General features: G+C 47.3%; 1 protein-coding gene across 1 annotated transcript in view; it reads left to right on the forward strand.

The window, feature by feature from the left end:
- The first annotated feature begins 1,442 nt into the window (after positions 1 to 1,442).
- Positions 1,443 to 20,361, forward strand: part of ITCH (itchy E3 ubiquitin protein ligase) — an 87,205-nt gene continuing 68,286 nt past the window's right edge. The window contains exon 1 of the mRNA XM_068149763.1: positions 1,443 to 1,531. The gene's annotated coding sequence lies outside the window, so the exon portion shown is untranslated. The remainder of the gene's footprint in view (positions 1,532 to 20,361) is intronic.

Genomic DNA, 20,361 nt, shown 5'->3' on the forward strand with positions numbered 1-20,361 from the left:
ACATGTCCTCCCTGTACTGAGGGCTTCAGACCTGGAAGCAGTGCTCTAGGTGAGGTCTCACTAGAGGAGAGTAAAGTGGCAGAATCACCTCACTTGAGATGATTCTCTTGCTCTGTGAAAACAAAGGAGTCTTTCCTCTGATTTCAGTGCAAGGAAAGTGAACTCTCTCACTCCTCATTGTCAATAGAGTAGGTGTATTGTCATTTCCATGTATTCAGTTATGAAATACTGCATTCTGGATAAGAAAAAATACACTAGAAAGAAGGAAGGTTCTACGTGAAGGTTATGTAATATCAAGTGCTTAAGCACCTGCAGTGGATACATTAAAATCACATAACCTGGACTGTGTGTTACAAACCTAGCACTGCTGCCAGTGATGTCCCAGTTTGTCTGGCAGAAACTTGGATTACCCAGTGTGTCCCTTTGTGCCATTAGAAATTTCCAGTCATTAGTGTTCCTGTGATAACCCAGCACCACGGAGAGCCAGAGCTTCATCAGACATTCGTGTCAGTTCAGAGGCATTAGCCTAGCCTGCAGAGCTGCTTTAATAATCACCATTTTTTGCTGTATACACGTGTGTGTGTGTATGTGTATATATATATATATATACTCACTGTGTGCCTGTAGACATAAAAGAAGGACACTGAGTTGCTGGAGTGTGTCCACAGAAGAGCAGCAAAGCTGGGGAAGGGTCTGCCGAGCAGGGCTGGTGAGGAGCAGCTGAGGGAGCTGGGGGTGTTCAGCCTGAAGGCTTGAGTGGAGACCTCATTGCTCTCTGCAGCTCTCTGGAAGGTTGCAGTGAGGTGGGGGTTGGTCTTTTCTCCCTAGTAACAGGTGATAAGAGAAAATGGCCTCAAGTTGCAGAGGGAAAGTTTGAAGTGAAGATGAGGAACAATTTCTTCACTGAAGGAGTGGAGCAGGCTGCTCGGGGAAGTACTGGCATCACAGGCCCTGGAAAAGTCCGAAATACACCTAGAAGCGGACATGGTGTAGTGGCGGACTTGGCAGCTCTAACAGTTGTAGGTCTTTGCCAATCTTTATGATTTTACGAGAATTCTTCTCAGGAACCTGGCCCGAGAGGTTTCCGTGGGTGGTGAGGAACGACCGGGCCCAAAGGGCTCACTGCTGCTCTGGGCAGCCTCACCAGCGCCCGGGCAAACGCCAGCTGCAGCCTAGGGAACCAAGTGCCACCGTAAAGCGTTCAGGCGAGAACAGAAGCGGAGCCAGGCGCACAAACTGCAACCATAGCCGATCCGGCCGGGAAGCACCGGCGGCGGGGAGACACCGGCGGGGAGACACCGACAAGGGGGCGGGGCGGAGACGAGCGGGCGGGGCGGGTACGAGCAGGCGCGGCGCATGGCGCGTGGCGCGGGGCATGCTGGGACGGGTAGTCGCGGCGCGCCTGCGGCCGGCGGGGACTCGGCGCGCGCGCAGCTGCCGCCCGACTTTGTAAAGTCGCTGCCTCAGGTTGGGCCGGGCCCGGCTGCCATCTTGGCCGAGGGACGGAGCAGCTGCTGCGCCGCCGAGCCCGGTGAGGGGAGCGGGGGTCCGCGCGGCGAGCAGGGCGGAAAGGAGGAGGAGGAGGTGGCAGCGGTGGGGACGGGAGGGGACGGGACATTGCGTCGCGGCGGCTCGCAGCACGGCACGGCGGCCCCGCCGCTCTTCTCGGCTCCGGGCGGCCGTTGCGCGGTGGCGAAGGCAGGGGGGCGCGGGAGACCCCGGCCGGCTTAGGCCTTGGGTCCCTGAGGGACCTTTCGTCCCCGGTGGGTGCTTCGCTGAAGTAGCTCCTCCGTTCCGCGATTGCCTCCGCTTTTCCCGGTGAGGTTAGCTCTTGGGCCGGGGGCCCGGGCTGGAAGGGCAGCATCGTTCCTTTCCCAGGACCCCTACGTTCCCCTGCAGGGAGTGCCTGGCCCCGCTCCCCCTTCTCCGGTGCTGCCGGCCTGCGCTGCGGAGCCGTTTCTCCGCTCCGCCTGGTAGGCGCTCCAGCCCGGATCCCGGCTGGACTGCCCGTCCCCCCTAGCTCTACATCGCCTCTTCCAGTTGTCCCCAGCAGTATTTGCTTCCCCTCCCTGGTGGGACTCTGCCACCCCTTTTCCAAGCTCGTTTTGTCGCTGAGATAAGCCTCTAAACCTTCACCTTCTCGGGGCCTTGGGGATTCGCTCCCGTCAGAGGCTGGGCTTTCCGGCAGCCCTTGCCGTGGCGCTGCCCTCTCGCCAGCCTTTGGATTTAGCCCCCCGTGAGCTGCGCGGCCTCCCTGTGCGGGAGCCTCGCTGCGAATGAGGCTGCCGCCGGAGCCGCTGGACGGGAGGTCGCTGCCTTTGTCCGGTCCGGCTACAGCCGTGCCTCGAAGTAATGTTTCCCTGCGATACGGCAAGAGAGTAGCTGGAGGTCTGTACCGAGCCGTGTTGGCTGTTGTAAACACGGCAGAATGGCAGCGCTGCTGCTACCGCCGCTTTATTTTGGAAACACGGGCAAGTTCTAGCTGTTAACCCTCCTGCTTCCGACCGAGCAGGCTGCCTTTGACCTTGTGTGGCAGCAGTATCCCGGTAGAAGCAGAAGCGGCCGTTTGAGGCTGCCTTTATCTAATCGGCTCTGACATTCAGGAGTTCAGCTTGCTTTAATAGCACTCATTTGGGATGTTAAATTGTCAGAAGAACTTCGAACCTGTTTGTGATGCAGGGAGAGAGGCAGGTGTAGCACTCGGGGTATTGGTTGTCATTCGTGTGGCATCCTTTACCCTTGAAGCTACAGAAAACGTTCCCAGCGAAACTTACCTTTGTAGCTTCGGTAGAGTTGACAGGGTTAGAAACCAGGGCATTTCAGACTATCTTTCCCCGATATATTATTGCTTATTTTTAGCGAGTTTCTCATTGTTTTGTATGATCTCTGCTCCATCCTCTTGAAAGAGAGGAGGAGAGCAATGCAGACAGCTGTTTGTAAGAAGATCGTTCAAGGGCTAGAGAGTTGCAATAATGCAGCTATTGCTTGCTTGTTTACACCTAAAAGAAAAGATACAGAGATACATAGATGTTTAAGAAGAAAACATGAACTTCAGGCCATCTTTGCTTCTGGCAGTTTTAATGCTTAAAAAAAATCAAAATCTTGTTTAGGAAAACCAAAGAGACATTTAAGTGATTTTATTCCTCTCTCTGACAGTCCAAAAGCAGTTCTGATTGAATTGGTTACGTTGCTCCTTTGCTGCAGCGGTTTAAAGCTGAACTTGCTCTGGGCTGCTCCCTTAGTTGTGCTTTGGCTGACAGTTTGACTCACTCCACTGAATGCATTCACCTTGAGTGACGATTGGCTCATGGGTGGCATTCTGAGCCAAAGTGAATTTTCTTCTCTTTGAAACAAAGATCTGATACGGTGCCTGTGAAAGGTGATGTGTTGCAGTGGAAAATAACTGGCGCTTCTGAGTCCTAACTTTGAAAGCTTCTTACAGATTAAACAGTTATTTTGGGTCTTCAGAGAGACTGGGAGAAGATTATTTATATATATTTATTAGTTAAGCAGCCTCACTTTGCCTTCTCTCAATTTTCCTCTCTCTTCCTAAAGCCCTGTTTCTTTACTGGTGGAACAGACCTGAAGTGGTCTTGTTTCTTTGCTTCTGAGTTTCAGAATGGTTTGGGGAAGCTTACTGCAGAATAAATAAGCTAGTAGGAAGACAGGTAGTAAAGCAGTGTGCTGGTTTCTCTTGTAGAGTTTTGATTGATTGCTTTTGAGAAAGCTTGCTGTAGGGTTGCTTGAAAAAGTTCATTGAGAAATTAACAAAGCAAATTAATGTTCTTCCAGTTTACAGGATGTTAGTAGCTAGGTTACTTTTCAACAGCGTTATCAGCCATTATCCGTTGGTGATAGCATCTAAACAAGCATCTGTTGTAGATTGAAGCTGTTTAAACAAAGTGGTAAACCTATTTAGCTGTGGTGAAGTGCTTTTCATGGTGCAGCAAAACCTAGTTTAGTTTCTGCTTAAAAGCAAGGTAAGGAGTCTGTAGGGTCAGAGCAGAAGGAAACCCCCTTGCAGGTGGCAGTGGTGAAGCTTCTGGGAGTGCTCTTAAGGGTGCTGTTTGTTTCTAAGACTTTGTGTTGGGCTATCCTGTTAGGTTTGTGTAATGTCCTAATTCTTGTCAGTCTGCTGCACTCGTGTAATTGAAGGAACTACTTTCTGCTCTGACACCTAATGAGGAGTGAATGTGTCTGCATAACCTAGAGGAGAGGATTTGCCTCAGCTGCTTGTTGTAACTGTACTTTGCCCAGCGACAGCAGGGCTCTGAAGTGTCTGCTGCCTCAGAAGAGGAAGTAGGCAAGCCATGATTATAGTCCAGCTTGGGAGTATATATTTTTTTTCCTAGATACCCAGTTTATGAGACAGTAAAAAGCATTTTAAAGGGTTTAGGCAATCTTCCTTGGGTTTGGTTTGTCTTACCTGAACTAACTCTTGTGTCCATGCGTTCGAGAAGGAAAGGTAGATTTTCTTCATTCCTCATCTGAAGAATGAAACAATAAGGACCTGAGCATTTGCCAGAAGTGACTGGCATTCAGGTTTTACTGTGGCACAGAGCTGAAGGATTGATCTTCATAAGAATTGCAAATTATACTTCACAGAAACGAAGGTGTTGTAACAAAGTGGGGATGAGCATTTGAAGGAAAGCAAGACTGCTTCATATGACCAGCTCTGAAGTTATGCCTGGAATTTCTACTTTTACTGTACCAGGGCATGCAACAAATGAAACCAGCAGTGTTTAACTTCCTGGTAAAACATCAAGGGCAGGTAATTTCTTCTCCCCTCTGAGGAAACACGATACTAGATCTTGTTACACTGGCTAGTCAAATCATTTTAACAACTTGGCAGCGTGTTAATATCCTGGTGCTTGGGGTTTTTAAAGTTTTATTATAGTCCTCCTATTTAGAAACTGATAATGCCTGCCTTCCACCCACCTGCCTGAGCTATTCTGAACTGTGCTGGTAGGAGAAGCCTGTTGTTTCAGTTATGAACAGAACTACTTCCGTTTGCAGTTAGATCATTGAAGTGGAGGCCTTAGGCTCAAATGGTGGTGTTGTGGAGTAAGAAAAGGCCTATTCTCTTAAGGTGGATTGTTAAGTTGATGTCTCTGATCCAGCAGTGAAAGTTAAGTCACTTACCTTTTACCTGAAATGTGCAAATCTGCTTTGGGATTGGGGAGGTCAGGCTCTTGGTGATGCCCAATGGCAGGACAAGGGGCAATGGGTGGTAGTTGAGCTATTAGAAAGTTCCATGTAAAGATGAGGAAATCTTTTTTTGACTGTGAGGGTGATGGAACACTGGAGCAGGCTTCCCAGGGGGGTTGTGGAGTCTCCTTCTCTGCAGACATTCAACACCTGCTTCTCTGTGTTCCTGTGTGATCTGCTCTAGGTGATCCTGCTCTGGCAGAGGGGTTGGACTGGATGATCTTTCCAGGTCACTTCCAACCCCTTACATCCTGTGCTATGGAAGCTGGAACTTCAAGAAGAGGATGTTAATATCAGCCATTATAAAGTCTTTATGCTCTCTGTTTTCTGTCCTTCATAGGTCTAGGGTAGCCTGGGGATTGACTCTGGTTCACTTAGTATTAGCTAAGTACCTGTTAATCTTTTAAAAGCTTAGTACTAAGGAAAAGTAAGATCAGTTAAGGTTTAAAGTCATCTTGAATAGAAAGGTAGAGTAAAAAAGCAGCTCCATAATCTGATTCTGAATTATTCATTAATTGATCAGATGCTAGCCATTTGCAGTGCAATATACATTGTGAATAGAAAATGTTTGAATGGGAGCATAGTCATTTACTTAAAAATAAAATGGGGTCTTTGCTTCAGTTGCACTTGATGGTGATGACCTTTTGCCTGTGCAAGTCATTTGGAAGTGGTTACTACCCATTTTAGCTTTGCCTCACAGTACAGTGAAAAAAGCTAAGAGAGACTAGATGCTGGGTAGGTGGGAGAGTATGTATGGAGAATGGATATTGATTCTATGGGGTTCATTTTTGACATGCTTTTGGTCACTATCCATCCCCAGTACTTGTTCCTGTCCTCACTGACAGCTGCCTTTTAATTATGTATTAATAATCATCTTTTTTTTTTGGCTTGACAGAGTGGTTGGATAGCCAAAGTTTTATTTCTTTACTGCTGGTTTCATAGACATTTGGATGGATTGAGATCTGGAGCTCCACTTACTGCATTTGTACCTTTCTGACACTTGATATTTTTTTTCTGCCAGTGCCATGAGCAGCTTTTCTTCTCTTCATTTATTTGCAAAGCAGCTAGGTGGGGTGAGTTTGGTTTTTTTACAAGGATTCCTCAGCTAAGGTGGTTTTGTTTTGTTGGTTTTTTTTTTACTTTGGCTTGTCAGAGCCTGAATTAATTGACCTTTGGATCATTTTGATCATTTCATCTTCAAAGGGCTTGCCTCTGTAAGTGTGCCTTGTGTGCCCGTTTGTATTCCCTACTGCTGTAGTTGTATCATTTCAGAGAGCTGATCAAAAATGAGGCAATTAATGCATCAAAAATGTTCCTAAGGAGGTAATATGTTCAGCCTGATCTTTAACCAGGCTTGGGAACTCCTGGGAAAGTGATTTAACCTTTGTTGAATACCCTTTCCTATCTGAGTTAAGATCTGAGGCAATCCTGCCTATGAAGGGAACTTCACTCTCTAAAGGGAGTGAGAAAAAAGAAAACACAGGAGCCTGGAAGATCAAAAGTAGCAGTGTGAGGTAACTTCTTTCTTGGATCAGCACAAGAAGGCTACTTCTGCTCTTAAACCTAAGCTAGTGCATGTGTTGCCTCAATGATACAGTCTTCAAAGGAGCTGCTTCTTACTCCAGATGTTTGGAGTGCAATAATGTGTAATGCAAAGAGGAGTGACATGCTGGAGGTTTGGGAAAACACTCTGAGCACCTCACTCTGCATTCAGACGTTTTCTGTGGCTATCCAAATGAAGTGGTTGTCACCTGTGATCTCAGGACCCTTTACCTTGTGGTGTTTAGTAAATTCTGGGCAGGTGCAATACTTCTAATTCCATCAGGATTCCAGAAGACAACTTCAGATCAATGGGCAGTACTGCAGATAATTGACATAGTCCATTTTGGGGGTTGTTAAATCAAGTTTTCTAAGCCATGAGAATACTTTTTGTTTGCCTTTTGCAGCTGTGGCAAGTGCTGTATAATGGACTGACCAATTTCCAGAGCAGTGCTAAGGTTGTTAAACATTTGCCTGAACCCCATCTAGTTCAGGTCAAGGAATGAGCTGTCACAAGGCAGCAGTGTTCTCATGGTTCTCCTTGTGCACCCATCAAATCAGTGTAGTTTAACCCCTGTGCTGAAATCTAAGTTGGGCAAGCAGATTGGGCTTGTGGGGAAACCTGTTGGCATTACTGGGAGTTTATTTAGATATTCTTAATGGTTTAAAGGTTTTAAACATAGCCCTGTGAGGTGTGGCATATCAATACTTTCTCCTTTTCCCTTCCTAGATCCCCCAGACAGGGATTTACTGGAGAGACTCCAGCAGGGGCTATGAGAGTGATTAAAGGACTTGGTACATCTCTCCTATGAAGAAGGGCTGAGAGCCCTAGGGCTGTTCAGTCTGGAAAAGAGAAGACTGAGAGGGGACCTTATCAATGTCTATAAATCTGAGGGTGGGTGTCAAGGTGAAGGTGCCAGGCTCTTTCCAGTAGTGCCCAGTAACAGGACAAGGAACAGTGGGTCTAAGCTGGAACCCAGGAAGTTCCACCTCAACATGAGGAGAAACTTTGTTGTGAGGGTGCTGGAGGCCTGGAGCAGGCTGCCCAGAGAGGTTGTGGAGTCTGTTCCTCTGGAGACTTTTCAAGACCTGTGTGGTTGAGTTCCTGTGTGACCTGCCCTAGGTGATCCTGCTCTGGCAGGAGGGTTGGACTTGATCTCTAGAGGTCCCTTCCAACACCTCCTGTTCTGTGATTCTATGATTCCTTTCTGCCCCTCCTCAGGCCCTTCAGAACAAGAAGACTTTAGGGCATTAGTGACAGCTTGAATGATTACTGAACATTGAAGAGAAGTGTTGCTTTCATCAGGGATCTGGGTGTCTGCATAAAATAATATTATCCTGATGGTGATATTGGAGGTGCAAATGCTTTCAGCCTGGTGTGTATTCACTTGGAAGCTGTGAACTTCCCAGCCAGCTGTGTATTTGAGTGTGGCAGACACCAGCAAAATGAAACTTGCAGTTGAGAATGGACAGTGTGGGAGTTGAGAGGGAAGCCACTTTGTAGACAGTAGTGACAGAGCCTGTTAGGAGGGAAAGCTTGTGCCACAGCTGGGATTTCTTCACATTCTGGAATCTCACTTCCTATTTTTAAAACAGTAAGCTCTGCACTCTGTATTTCTGCCTCCATGACTCAAATGCAGACTGAATAAATTTTGGAAAGAAGTGTCAGAACAAAATGTAGAGCAACTGCCAGAACTCTTCACGTGACTTTGAATCAGGGTTTGTATCTGGGAGGATACAGCAGTGTCACCATGCGGGCCTTTCTTCTGGTTTAAACCCACCCAGCCACTTGCTCCCTGCCCACTGCTGGGATGGGAAAAGAATCAGAAGAGTAGAAGTGAGAAAATTCCTAGGTTAAGCTGAAGACAGTTTACCAGGTACAGCAAAAGCCAGGTGTGCAAGCAAAGCACAAGGAATTCCTTCAGCACTTCCCAGCAGCAGGCTCAGCCATCTCCCAGAGAGCAGGGCTCCATCACATGTAAAGGTGACTTGGGCAGACAAACACAGCTCCTGCCTTCATCCTCCCCCAGCTTTATATGCTGAGCATGACATGATATGGTCTGGAGTATCCCTTTGCTCAGCTGGGATCAAGTGTGTCCCCTCCCAGCTTCTTGTGCACCCCCAGCCTGCTCAGTGGTGGGGTGGTGTGAGGAGTAGAGAAGCCCTTGACTCTGTGTAAGTGCTGCTCAGCAGTAAGAACATCCCAGTGCTACCAGCAGTGTTTCCACAGCCCCACACCAGCTACTGGGAATAAAATGAGCTCTGTCCCAGCCACAAGCAGCACAGCCTATACTTGTAGTCTGGTATGTGAATGCCTGTTTGGTTTGTCACATGGTGCCTGGATATCCATGAAGGGCTGTAAGTATGCTGTAAGAAGTGTCCTCACACCAAGTTACACTCCGTGTGTCAAAGGCTTTACCAGGGCATGCAAAATATGGCTGGCTTAGAGAAAAAAACCCACAAGTTTTGCAGTTAGTAGAGGCCTCAGGCTTTAATTTCCTGAAGATGTATTGGAGTTAGGGCTAGAGCTGACAAAGATAGGGCAGTGTGCTGGGTGGAGTGTGAAGGGGAAGGTGGGACCGCTGCTTTGGCAGTTATGGAGCTGCCAGGCTGGAGCTCACCATCTGCACTGCCCTGATAACTGCTGCAGCTCTATTGCTGTCACACTTGTCCAAATTACCTCTGGCCCATTGTCAAGTCTTAGTTTAGGAGGCAGTTCTAAGCATCTTCAGATGCGAGCTTTAAGGTGAATCCCTGCAGTATGGATATACCCTTGAAGCTGAAGGCTGCAGTTAATGTTTATTGTTGGCAGATAGTCTGTTCTGGGATTGCATGTGCAGTTGTCTTCCTACAGAGCATGTTCTGTTTTTCAGAGAGGCATGAGCTAGAATGTAGCAAGCAGTTGTATTCTGCTAGGTTAGAACGGTTGTGTTGTCCACTCCTGGCCCTGCTTTTGTGTTACCATCTGGTCTTTCACAGAAGATTCCTAGGAAGCAGGTGATGGACTTCTGCTGCAGTTAGAAAACATGAAGATGATTCTTCTGGAACTGGAGGATTTGCTTGTGGTAGTTTGCAGTTTTAAAAGGACAGTGACCCATAGCAGACTTTTAGATACCTCAACATTTTAGATTTAGATACCTCAACAGCTACTTAATCTGGATGAGGGGGTCGAGTCAGTCATCAGCAAGTTTGCAGATGACACCAAGTTAGGAGCAGATGTTAGTCAGAGGGTAGAAAGGCTCTGCAGAGGGACCTCGACAGACTGGACAGATGGGCAGAGTCCAGTGGGATGGCATTCAACAAGTCCAAGTGCCAGGTGCTGCACTTTGGCCATGGCAACCCCATGCAGAGCTACAGGCTGGGGTCAGAGTGGCTGAGAGCTCCCAAACAGAGAGGGACCTGGGGGTGCTGATCGACAGACACCTGAATATGAGCCAGCAGTGTGCCCAGGTGGCCAAGAGCAGGGAAGTCATTGTGCCCCTGTACTCTGCATTGGTTAGGCTGCACCTTGGGTCCTGTGTCCTGTTTTGGGCCCCTCAGTTTAAGAAGGACATTGAGAGACTTGAAGGTGTCCAGAGAAGGGCAACAAAGCTGGGGAGAGGCCTTGAACACAAGCCCTGTGAGGAGAGGCTGAGGGAGCTGGGATTGTTTAGCCTGGAGAAGAGGAGGCTCAGGGGTGACCTCATTGCCCTCTACAACTACCTGAAAGGTGGTTGTAGCTGGGAAGGGGCTGGTCTCTTCTCCCAGGCAACCAAAAAACCAATAAACCTTTAGAATAAACCAAACCAGGTTGGAAGAGACCTTCAAGATCATCATGTCCAACCCATCAACCAATCCAACCCACCCAAACAGCTAACCCATGGCACCAAGCACCCCATCAAGTCTCCTTCTGAACACCTTCAATGACGGCGACTCCACCACCTCCCCGGGCAACCCATTCCATAGTGCAGTCACTCTCTCTGTATAGAACTTCTTCCTAACATCCAACCTGAACCTCCCCTGGTGCAGCCTGAGACTGTGTCCTCTTGTTCTGGTGCTGGGTGCCTGGGAGAAGAGACCATCATCAGCCTGTCTACAACCTCCCTTCAGGTAGTTGTAGAGAGCAATAAGGTCACCCCTGAGTCTCCTCTTCTCCAGGCTGAGCAACCCCAGCTCCCTCAGCCTCTCCTCATAGGGCTTGTGTTCCAAACCCCTCACCAACTTTGTTGCTCTTCTCTGGACTCGTTCCAGCAAGTCAACCTCCTTCCTAAACTGAGGAGCCCAGAACTGGACACAGTACTCGAGGTGTGGCCTAACCAGTGCAGTGTACAGGGGCAGAATGACCTCCCTGCTCCTGCTGGCCACACTCTTCCTGATGCAGGCCAGGATGCCATTGGCCCTCTTGGCTGCCTGGGCACACTGCAGGCTCATGTTCAGCCTACCATGGACCAGCACCCCCAGGTCCCTCTCTGCCTGGCTGCTCTCCAGCCACTCTGACCCCAGCCTGTAGCACTGCATGGGGTTGTTGTGGCCAATGTGCAGAACCCGGCACTTGGATGTGTTAAATGTCATGCCAGCACCAGAACAAGAGGACACAGTCTCAAGCTGCACCGGGGAAGTTTAGACTCGAGGTGAGGAGAAAGTTCTTCCCAGAGGGAGTCGTTCGTCATTGGAACGGGTTGCCCAGGGAGGTGGTGGAGTCACCGTCCCTGGAGGCGTTCAAGAGGGGATTGGATGTGGCACTTGGTGCCATGGTCTAGTCATGAGGTCTGTGTTGATAGGTTGGACTCGATGATCCTCGAGGTCCTTTCCAACCTAAGTTATACTGTGATACTGTAATAATCTCTTTAGTAATGCCTAATTTAGGTTGGAAAGATGCAACCTTTATTTCTGGCTGGCACTGAGTTTAGAAAACAGGAGTATTACCTCATTTTGTTGCAAATGTTGCATCTCCAGTTCTAGTTTCTTTGGTTATTTGTAGTGCTTAATCCTATTTAGAGAAGCAGCTTATTTTTCTTACAGGGTAGTGGTGGTGTATTCTGAGACTCATAGAATGATTTGAGTTGGAGCGGACCTTAAAGATGATCTAGCTCCAAGCCCCCTGGTATTAGCAGAAACACCTTCCACTAGACCAGGTTGGTCAAGGACTCATCCAACCTGGCTGTGAACATCTCCAGGGAGGAGGCATCTACAACCATCCTGGGCAAGCTGTTCCTGTGTCTCCCCACCCTTACAGTAAAGAATGTCTTCCTGACATGCAGTCTAAATCTGCCTTCCTCAAGCTTCACCTTGGTAACTGGTTAGCTGCAAGAACTTTAGTGCATTGACTCCAGTAGTTCTTGTTTTTACGGCTGAGTCAAAGTTAATCAAGGGGAACTGTGCCTTATGCCATCTAATTTATTAAAGCAAGTCCAAGCAGCAAGTGACAAAGAACTTTCTTTTTGAAGAGACTTCAAATAATCAGCAAATTTCAGGTGTGTGTTGTCACTGGTAGTAGAGAGTGATTCATGGTTTCTTTGATGAGCCTTGCCAGGTTGAATTGCAGATCTGTGCTGTCTGGTTTGGTTTACTGCTCCAGTACTTACTGTGACAATCTGTTTAGCAAGATAGTTTTTTCTCAGGCAGTGTCATTTGCCAGTGTCTTTCTCCTGATACCTCCATGGCCCTTTTTATCTGTGTTCTTGGGAGCAAAGAACTGGGGGCTTGCCTGGGGCACTGTGTTGTTATCCCTGGAGGAAAGTAGCTTTGTTTACCTGAGAACCTTCATCAGTGGTACTGAACACTTGAACACCCTTAAAACAGAGTGTTGTGTGCTGTACAGTTCTGTACAGGACATCCTAAAGTATCATGAGGAGAGGCTGAGGGAGCTGGAATTGTTTAGCCTGGAGAAGAGGAGGCTCAGGGGTGACCTCATTGCCCTCTACAACTACCTGAAAGGTGGTTGTAGCCGGGAAGGGGTTGGTCTCTTCTCCCAGGCAACCAGCAGCAGAACAAGAGGACACAGTCTCAAGCTGTGCCAGGGGAGGTTTAGACTCGAGGTGAGGAGGAAGTTCTTCACTGAGCGAGTCGTTCATCATTGGAATGTGCTGCCCAGGGAGGTGGTGGAGTCCCCATCCCTGGAGGTGTTCAAGAGGGGATTGGATGTGGCACTTGGTGCCATGGCTTAGTCCTGAGGCCGGTGTTGATAGGTCGGACTCGATGATCCTCGAGGTCTCTTCCAACCTTTGTGATACTGTGATCATGTTGAGGTTTGTGGAGATACCAGCTTTACCCTTCTGAAAAGTGGATCTGCTAGAGCTGAGTTTCCCAGGTGACAGGATCTGGTTTGGCTTCTGCATTTACAGACTGGGCAAGTAAACAACAGCCTTTCAAAAGGCTACTTTTAAAACCATTTTGTAAAAGAATTGTAACAGTGAGTGAGGTTGTCATTCTTAATAATGAGCACAGGTGGTAGTATGATTTAATAGTCCAGCTTTTGGCCTTTCTTCTCATTCCTTCCAGAGTTAAAAGCTTTGCCAGTGTGTTTGAATAAGGACATGTGTGAGCCACTGATAATGAAACGTAGCACTGGGAGTGGAATGGGGAAATGTGATGAAACAAGCACTCAGCTGTAAATAAGAAGCAAAACTCAATGGCCAGAGATTACAAAATCCTCTGTAGGTACTGTCCTCTGCTAATAACTGAACGTGTAGCTGCTTCTCAAGTGACTTGCTTAGAAGCTGCAAGGTGAATGCTGAAACAGAAGGTGGTGGCCTTGTGTTTTGTCTTACTGTGAGAGTTTATAGTGTAGAGCTGTTTGATTTGCACTTCAAAAGCAATGCCTTCGCAATACCTTTCAAAAGAGCTGTGATACAAACCCATTTGTTTTCTTCTGATGCCACTCAGGGAGGTGGAGGAGTCCCCATCCCTGGAGGTGTTCCAGAAATGTGTGGATGTGGCAGCTGGTTACATGGTTTAATGCCCATGGCGGTGTTAGGTTGATGGTTGGACTGGATCATCTCAGAGGCCTTTTCCAACTAAAACAATCCTGTGATTCTATGACTTCTATGCTAATGAGATAGGGTAGCTAAATGTATGCACTGGGAGCTGTGAAGTTAGTGGAAGTTAATGGATGTGTTCAAACCATCAGGCTGGAGTGGTAGAACAGCACGCTGATGTGAATTTATCACCTTGCTGTGTTCTATCCATAGCTGTGCCTCCACGATCGAATCGCCTGTACATAGCACTGGGAGTTTGGGCAGCATCACTTTCTTGAGGCCTTGAGCAACCAAGTCTAGTTGAGAGGCATCCCTGCCCATGGCAGGGAGGTTGGAGCACATACCTCTAAGGTCCCTTCCAACCTAGGCCATTGTATGATTCTGCTAGTGTCACCAGTGAAACTCCACTGACATTCTTTCCCACTGAGGTTTGGGTTAATTTATGTAGATACCTAGGAGGAACTTGTAGAAACAGGATCAACATCTTTTAAGTGACACTGCAGACCAAATTTGTCACCTCTGGGATATTTTTAGTGTAAATAGCTTGGAAATACTGCAGAGATCAGGACAGAGGCTTTAGAGGTGTGTGGGAGAGACGCAGAGCAATGTAAGGCGAACTGCCTGGCTTTGGAAAAGTATCATCCTATGAGTTCAAAGGAAGGAAACTATGAAAGGAATAAAGAGTTGGACACCTACAACTAGCAAAGTAAAATGTCTCTTGGAATAAACAGTGCTAACCATGATATTCAATGGCTTCCCCATCTTTGATGTTATATAAATAATGAAGGGATGCCACAGGTACCAAGGCAGTGCTATCTGACTGTTTGAGGTTTCTTATCAGGGCAAAGGAAAATGAAAATAAGCCAGGAAAGAAGTGTGCATAGGAAGTATACAAGAGCATTCTTTCTGTTGGGACAGCTGAACTTGGCTTTCATGTGGGCATGTTTTTCAACTTCACATTGCCTGATTGTCATCAGTTGAAGGGGATGTATGGTCCTGGATATTTTGTAGAAGGCTGACTCAAGCTGTACTGCATTGCTGCTCTTAAGAGAGAGCAGCAGTCAGGTAAATGGAAGTAGTTTTTCAAGCTATTGAGAAAAAATACCCAGTGTAGGCTTGTGTTTTGAATTTTCATAGAGGACTTGAGAAGACCCTATGAGCCTTGCAGTTCAGGCAGGTTTTCAGCCCACCCCACTGTCCTCTGACCTATGCTTCATCTTGTCTAGGAGGATGTTACAGGAGACAGTCTCAAAGATAATCAGCATCCACTGCTCCCTTCTCAGCTACCAAGTCATCTCATCAGAAGGCTGTCAGATTGGTCAAACTTGACTTCATCTCCTGTAAATCCATCCAGACTAATCCAAATCACCTTTGTCTTCATGATATGTTCAGAAGTGGACCCTAGAGAATTTGGTCCCTGACCTTCCCTGGGATTGAGATGAGACTGACCATCCTGTAGTGTCTTGGATCACTCTTTGGTATTGGTCTCTTCTCTCAGTGATGAGAGGAAACTTTCTTTCCTGCAAGAGTGTTCAGGGATTGGAACAGGCTGCCCAGGGAGGTGACACCATCCCTGGAGGTGGTCAGGAAGTGTGTAGATGTAGTGCTTCAGGATGTAGTTTAGTGTTCATGGTAGTTGGTTTGTTTGAACTCAGTGATCTTAAAGGCCTTTTCCAACCTGAATGATTCCATGAGTCTTGCTCTTTTGAAGAAATGAGTGGCATTTGATTATTTTTTTCAGTGCCTGGAATGTGGAGCATCACTCAGAGGAGCTGAATGGCCTTTTGACTTTCACATGGCATAGTATAGGCTTCACTGAGCTCAAACAGGATGTCAAAGACTATCAGAAAGTTTAGTTTTGACCCCTAGTTTTTCTCTAGTGCATGGAAGAAGTGTGGAAGGAAAGTTCATCTCTCAGCATCTTGGTAGGTGCTGAATACTTGCTGCAGTTTATCCTGCCTGTAAAAGGAAACACTTGTTTGCACAGGAAGTGGTACTCTGTTGCTGGTCTTCCTTCCACATGAAACAATGAGTTCTGTGGTCCAGCTCAGAGATGCCATCTGTCACCCTCTTTGAAGACACAAACACTTTGTGCTTCATGACAGAGCTTTTGTTTTTTACCTTCAGCATTAATCATCCAAGTCAAACAGATGCTATAAATGCATTCTTCATGTGCTTAACTCAAAAGATTCTTAATGCTTACTTAGTTTTAACTGCTGTGGTCATGACTTTGCAGGTTTTTTGGAGGGGTTGCTCCGAAACAGCTTTCCAGCTTAGAATCAGTGCAGGGAAAAGGCAGATTTATCCCAGTGATAGAGTGTGGGGAACTTTCAGAGTTTTCTTTTAAAAGTTTTCTAAAGGAAAATATTCTATGAGAGAATTTGCTCTGAAGCTTGAAACAAAGTGGCTAAGCATAGCCATGCATGAAAATGCTTGTATTCACACTGACAGAGTTAAAGAGAACAGCAGTGATGAAGGAGAATGAGGTAGCCCAGGGAGGATCATGGATTCCCCATCCTTGGAAGTGCTTGAGGCCAGGTTAGATGAGGTGTTGACAACCTGGACTGGTGGGAGCTGTCCCTGCTCATGGCAGGGGGCTTGGAACTAGATGATCTTTAAGGTCCCTTCCAACCCAAACCATTCTAGGTTAAGTCAGTGGAGGTTTTCTATAGGGCTGGAGTACCTACCAGAGGGGAGTATTTGGTCTGTGGAGCTGTCTTGCTTCCCAGCTCTACTTGATCACATTGCAGCACTTGCTGAAGTGGACATAGCTACAGCAAATGAGATTGGGGAACAGACAGTGAGAGTTCAGCCTGGAAATGGCTGTTGTCATTCTGAAAGGCATCATAACAAGAAAGAGATGGGTCTGCTACAGTGTTTCTGAAAGGTATGTGCAAGGACTTTGTAGAAGTAGCAGAGGTGGAAAACATCTGTAACAAAAGAACAGTATCAACTTCAGCAAGTATTTCCCTCACTGAGGCCCAGAAGCCTTGAGGTATGGCAGTCAACTAATACACGCTGAAAAGGAATGAGCAATTTCCTTGGATGTATCACAGTATCACCAAGGTTGGAAGAGACCTCAAAGATCATCAAGTCCAACCTGTCACCCAAGACCTCATGACTAGAACATGGCACCCAGTGCCGCATCCAATCCCCTCTTGAACGCCTCCAGGGATGATGACTCCACCACCTCCCTGGGCAGCACATTCCATTGGCTAACAACTCTAAGTGAAGAACTTTCTCCTCACCTCCAGCCTAAACTTCCCCTGGTGCAGCTTGAGACTGTGCCCTCTTGTTCTGGTGCTGGTTGCCTGGGAGAAGAGACCAACTCCCTCCTGGCTACAACCACCTTTCAGGTAGTTGTAGAGAACAACAAGGTCTCCCCTGAGCCTCCTCTTCTCCAGGTTAAACAACCCCAGCTCCCTCAGCCTCTCCTCACAGGGCTGTGCTCCAGACCCCTCCCCAGCCTTTTTGCCCTTCTCTGGACACCTTCAAGTGTCTCAATGTCCTTCTTAAACTGAGGGGCCCAGAACTGGACACAGGACTCAAGGTGTGGCCTAATCAGTGCAGAGTACAGGGGCAGAATGACTTCCCTGCTCCTGCTGGCCACACTATTTTTGATACAGGCCAGGATGCCACTGGCCTTCTTGACCACCTGTGCACACTGCTGGCTCATGTTCAGGCAGCTGTCAACCATTACCCCCAGGTCCCTTTCTGTTGAATATGAACAAAAAGGGAAATGAGGAAGCAGTAAAAGGCTTCAAGAAGTGCTGCGTGGAGGCCTCCAGATGATTTCTTTCCTTCCCTTTCTCACAGCAACAGGCAGGAAGAGACTTTGGGTAGAGTTCTTCGGGAGGTTTGCTTTTCATGCTTTCATGGTAAGGTTTTAAATAACCTGTTGCTGACTCAAGATGAATGTGGTTGAGATGCTCAGGAGAGGGATTTTTGCTTTGTAGGAACCTCCTAGTCTCTGAGGCGTAAACGTAGCGCTAGGGCTAGGTGAGATTTCCTAGGGCAGGCAGAACAAACGCTCTTGCTGCTTTTGGTAACTCTGTTTTGTAACTATCTTGGACTTCAATGCTTCTTTGTGCTCAAAGTTGCCCTTTGTGAGAAAATTGGAGTAGTGTTGAGAAACATAATCTCCAAATTCTGAAACAAATGGAGGGCTGCTTTTTTTTTCCTGCGGTTAGGGCTCAGTCTTGGTTAGGTAAAGTGTATCCACAGCTGCATGCTGTAGAATACTGTGTTTATAAAACAGGTGCAATCCAAAGGAAGCAATGAGTTGAGTGCTGTTGGTTACCTCTCAGCACACTGCTAGTGCACAGGCTTACAGGAACTGCTTGTAACTGCCTGCACGCTCTGCTTTTTCCTTGAGGAAATTCTCTTCCAAGATTTTCACTGGCAAATGCTTCTACTTTCTAGCTGCTTTGATTTTAGAAGCCTGGAAGTAAAACAGCATTGAGTTTTAAATGTGAAGTTTGTGCCCATTAAGGCTCTGTCAATATATGTGTCCAGTTGTGGGCCCCTCAGTTTAGGAAGGAGGTTGACTTGCTGGAATGTGTCCAGAGAAGGGCAACAAAGCTGGGGAGGAGTTTGGAGCACAAGCCCTATGAGGACAGACTGAGTGAGCTGGGCTTGCTTAGCCTGGAGAGCAGGAGACTCAGGGGTGACCTTATTGCTCTCTACAACTACCTGAAGGAAGGTTGTAGCCAGGTGGGGGTTGGTCTCTTCTCCCAGGTAACCAGCACCAGAGCAAGAGGACATAGTCTCAGGCTGCACCAGGGGAGGTTTAGTCTGGAGATTAGGAGGAAGTTCTACACAGAGAGAATGATTGCCCATTGGAATGTGCTGCCCAGGGAGGTGGTGGAGTCACCATCACTGGAGGTGTTCAGGAGGAGACTTGATAGGGTGCTTGGTTGCATGGGTTAGTTGATTAGGTGGTGTTGGATGATAGGTTGGACATGATGATCTTGAAGGTCTCTTCCAACCTGGTTTATTCTGTATGTCAGAAAACTGAGAGGAGATCTTATTGATGTCTGCGAATATCTGAAGGGTGGGTGTCAAGAAGGGGCCAGGCTCTTTCAGTGGTGTCTTATGATAGCATATAGGGCAATGGATACAAAGTGGAACTCAGGAAGGTCCACCTCAGCCTGAGGAAGAACCTCACTGTAAGGGTGCTGGAGCCCTGGAGCAGGCTGCCCAGAGAGTTTGTGGAGTCTCTTCCTGTGCAGACTTTCAAGACCCATCTGGATGCATTCTTGTGTGACCTGCCCTAGGGGATCCTGCCTTGGTGGGGGGGTTGGACTCAAGCTCCAGAGGTCCCTTCCAACCTCTACCATTCTGTGATTCTGTATCTTTTCATTACATTGCTTCAGGCTCTAAATGTCTTTCCTTCCTCTCTGAGGAAGGATGTCCCTGAAGGTCCAGCCCAGATGGTTGGGTTTTAACCTGCATTTCCTCAAAGCTCTGTGCAGGACATGGTTCACAGTGCACGGAAGTGGGAGAATGAGCAGGGAAAGCTGTCATTAGTTTCTATAAGATGTGAGAGTTCTAACTGCTGGAGCCTGATGCATTTATTACTAGAGATTCATAACAACAGTCTAACAGTCCTAATAACAGGAATGATGTAAGGTCAGAGGAACTTTGAAGGTGCTGCAAAAGAACAGTTTCCCAACAAAAGAACAATACTGCTTATTCTGAGAAGCTGGTTCACTGTATGCTCAGTCCCCCCCAGGTCTGGGACCTTCACCTCTTCAGGGCATAATACATCAGCTGGTAGGTTTCTGATTGAGTTTAATGTGTATCTTGGAAGCTGAACTTCCTTTAGAATAGAATAAACCAGGTTGGAAGAGACCTTTTGAGTTCGTTGTGTCTGACCCATCATCCATCCAATCAACTAAACCATGGCACCAAGCACCCTATCAAGTCTCCTCCTAACAGAAGTGTCATGGGTTAATCATGGCTGGCTGCCAGGTGCTTGCCAAGCTGCTGTCTCATTCTCCCTCCTCAGCAGGAAGAGGCTGAAAATAAGATTGAAAATGTTGGTGGTTGAGATAAGGATGTGAAGATTGCTCCCCAGTTACCATCATATGCAAAACAGACTTGGGGAAGATCAATTTTATTGCCAACTATAAATGGAGTAGAATAGTAAGAAATTAAAGCAAAACTACATACACCTTGCCCCTGCTCCTCCCTTTTCTTTCCAGGCTCAACTTCACTCTGTCATTCCCAGGGCAACTTCACTCCTTCATTCCCAGCTCTTCTACCTCTTCCTTGACCTGAGCAGCACATGGAAATAGGGAATAGACATTGCAGTTACTTCGTACGACTTTGTATCTCACTTCTTCAGTGTGAGGTCCTTGCCCTGGCCTTCAATGCTTCAAGAACTGCTCTGACATGAGTTGCTTTGCATGAAGTGCAGTCCTTCAGGAGCCTGCTCCTCCTGTGTGGGCCCCTCATGCACCGCTGGAAGACTCTCCTGACACCTCATCACAGAGGTATTAAGGCAAAACGTGGTTCTGAGTCAGTGCAGCATCGTGTTGAAACTGCATAATTACAAAAGATTGTTTCAAAAGAGAGTTTAAAAGGCCAAGATGAGCTTCTAAAAGCAGTGGTTTGTAAAATGCAGCAGTTAATTTCAGTTAATGTCCAGTTAAGA

This window comes from Melanerpes formicivorus, unplaced genomic scaffold (assembly GCF_026170545.1).
Source record: "Melanerpes formicivorus ecotype bairdi unplaced genomic scaffold, bMelFor1.0.p_v2 SCAF_19, whole genome shotgun sequence".
Lineage (NCBI taxonomy): Eukaryota > Metazoa > Chordata > Aves > Piciformes > Picidae > Melanerpes > Melanerpes formicivorus.